The sequence below is a fragment of the Corvus moneduloides genome, chromosome 14 (assembly GCF_009650955.1).
Source record: "Corvus moneduloides isolate bCorMon1 chromosome 14, bCorMon1.pri, whole genome shotgun sequence".
NCBI lineage: Eukaryota > Metazoa > Chordata > Aves > Passeriformes > Corvidae > Corvus > Corvus moneduloides.
In genome coordinates, this window is record NC_045489.1 from 20,023,482 (window position 1) to 20,026,764 (window position 3,283).

Genomic DNA, 3,283 nt, shown 5'->3' on the forward strand with positions numbered 1-3,283 from the left:
AAAGAGGGTTTCAGGCAAGGAAGCCCAGCCAGGACACAGGGCCCTTCCCAGGCTGAGCTGTGGAGCAGGGTCAGCCCTGCACCTGGAGCAGGGGGGCTGCTGGCACTTCACACACGGACTCACGGAGCCACAGAAGGGTTTGGGGTGGGAGGGACCTCAAAGCCCATCCCATCCCACCCCCTGCCATGGGCAGGGACACCTCCCACTGTCCCAGGCTGCTCCAAGCCCCATCCAGCCTGACCTTGGGCACTGCCAGGGATCCAGGGGCAGCCCCAGCTGCTCTGGGCACCCTGTGCCAGGGCCTGCCCACCCTCCCAGGGGAGAATTCCTTCCCAATAGCCCACCTGGCCCTGCCCCCTGGCAGTTGGAAGTCACTGACTCCTGTCAGTCACGGGCACGTCCCTGCCCGACGCGGGGATCCACAACCCCTCATTCCGGCACTCCCTCGAGCTTCCACCACCACCTTCTGCCCAAGCTCCCGGTGCGGCGGCCGCGTTCCTCCCCACCAGGGCCCGGCCGCACACACCGAGAGAGGAAGAGGCTGCGCTGCCGTCCTCTGAGCATCCCCCGGCCCTGCCCCGGGCCCGGCCCTGTCCCCGCATCCCTGTCCCCGCACCTGCGGCCCCGCTCTCTCCGCCCTGTCCCTGTCCCCGCACCTGCGGCCCCGCTCTCTCCGGTCTGTCCCTGTCCCCGCACCTGCGGCCCCGCTCTCTCCGGTCTGTCCCTGTCCCTGTACCCGCGGCCCCGCTCTCTCCGGTCTGTCCCTGTCCTCGCACCTGCGGCCCCGCTCTCTCCGGTCTGTCCCTGTCCCCGCACCTGCGGCCCCGCTCTCTCCGCCCTGTCCCTGTCCTCGCACCTGCGGCCCCGCTCTCTCCGGTCTGTCCCTGTCCCCGCACCTGCGGCCCCGCTCTCTCCGCCCTGTCCCTGTCCCCGCACCTGCGGCCCCGCTCTCTCCGGTCTGTCCCTGTCCCTGTACCCGCGGCCCCGCTCTCTCCGCCCTGTCCCTGTCCCTGCGGCCCCGCTCTCTCCGGCCCGGCTCTGTCCCTGTCCCCGTACCTGCGGCCCGGCTCTCTCCGGTCTGTCCCTGTCCCTGTCCCTGCGGCCCCGCTCTCTCCGGTCCGGCTCTGTCCCTGTCCCCGTACCTGCGGCCCCGCTCTCTCCGGTCTGTCCCTGTCCCCGCACCTGCGGCCCCGCTCTCTCCGGTCTGTCCCTGTCCCTGTCCCTGCGGCCCCGCTCTCTCTGCCCTGTCCCTGTCCCCGCACCTGCGGCCCCGCTCTCTCCGGCCCGGCTCTGTCCCTGTCCCTGCGGCCCCGCTCTCTCCGGCCCGGCTCTGTCCCTGTCCCTGTACCTGCGGCCCCGCTCTCTCCGGTCTGTCCCTGTCCCCGCACCTGCGGCCCCGCTCTCTCCGCCCTGTCCCTGTCCCTGTACCTGCGGCCCCGCTCTCTCCGGTCTGTCCCTGTCCCCGCACCTGCGGCCCCGCTCTCTCCGCCCTGTCCCTGTCCCTGTACCTGCGGCCCCGCTCTCTCCGGCCCGGCCCGTCCCGGGCCCGGTGCCCGCGGCCCCTCCGGCGGCTCCTCCGGCGGGGCGGGCGGGCGGAAGGGGCGGGGCGAGCCGGGCGCGCGACCCGCCGAGGCCACGCCCCCGCGGGCACGGGCGGCCCCGCCGGCGCCATCTTGGGTGAGGGCAGCGGGCTCTTAAAGCGGCAGCGCCCCGCTCCGCACGGCGCGGCCGAGGGGGGCACCGGCACCGGCACCGGCACCGGCACCGGCACCGGCACCGGCACCGGCACCGGCACCGGTAGCCGCTCCGGGCCCTGCCCTGCCCTATCCGCTCCGTCCCATCGCCGGCACCCAACCTCGGACCCCCCCCACTGTCCAGCCTCAGCCCTGGCCCCCAGCAGAGACTCCGCATCACTGACCCCCCACACTGCTGCTGACCCCCATCACTGACCACCATCGCTGACCAGTCACTGACCCCACATCGCTGGCCTCCATCACTGACTCCTATCGCTGACGTCCATCGCTGACCCCATATCACTGACCACCATCACTGACCCCACATCACTGGCCTCCATCACTGACCACCATCACTGACCCCCCAGCTTTGACCCTCGTCACCAGCCTCCCCAGAAAAGACCCCCACCAATGACCCCTTCCCACCGCTGACCCCTCCCCAGCGCTGACCCCTCTCCGTCCCCGGTCCCCGGGCGGGCTCCATCCCCCCGTTTCTGCAGCGGGCCGGTCTGGAGGAGGAGCACGCAGCCCCACCAGCAGAGCCCACCCTGTGTCCCCAGTGTCCCCAGCGCCCCCAGTGTCCCCAGCGTCCCCAGCATTCCCAGTGCCCCCAGTGCCCCCAGTGTCCCCAGCGCCACCAGCGTCCCCAGTGTCCCCAGCGTACCCAGTGCCCCCAGTGCCCCCAGTGCCACCAGCGTCCCCAGTGTCCCCAGTGTCCCCAGTGTCACCAGTGCCACCAGTGTCCCCAGTGTCCCCAGTGCCCCCAGTGTCCCCAGCGTCCCCAGTGTCCCCAGTGCCCCCAGTGTCCCCAGCGCCCCCAGTGTCCCCAGCGTCCCCAGCATTCCCAGTGTCCCCAGCGCCCCCAGTGTCCCCAGTGTCCCCGGTGTCCCCAGCCGCGGTGCTGGCGGTCACTAGAGGGCAGCAGCATCCCGGAGCTCCCGTTATCCCGCCTGTCCTCGGGGACGTCTCCTCCTCCTCCTCCTCATCCCCCTCCTCCTCATCCCCCTCCTCCTCCTCCTCATCCCATGGGGACTGGCTCAAAAGCCGCTGGTTTCTCCTCCAGGTCTGGAAGCGTGGCCGGTCCGTGCTGGGAGACAGCCCAGAGGAGCAGGGAGCCCTGCAGCGCTCGCAGAACCATGGAATTTTGGGGAAAAGCCCTCCACGAGCCCAGCACTGCCCAGGCCACCACTGCCCCATGTCCCCAAGTGCTGTTAAACCCCTCCAGGGATGGGGACTCCACCCCTGCCCTGGGCAGCTGTGCCATGGCTGGACAGCCCTTTCCATGAAGGAATTTTCCCAATATCCCACCTAAACCGCCCCTGGCACAATTTGAGGCGTTTCCTTTTGTCCTGCCAGTTGTTACCTGGGAGAAGTAATCCCCACCCCGCTCCACCCTCCCTTCAGGGAATTGTAGGGAGCAAAGAGGTCCCTCCTGAGCCTCCTTTTCTGCAGGCTGAGCCCCCCCAGCCCCTTCAGCCGGGACTGAGCTGCTCCATGGGAGGAACACAGACCCCATCCCCAGTTTCCTGCCCATTGTTTTCCATGCTCAG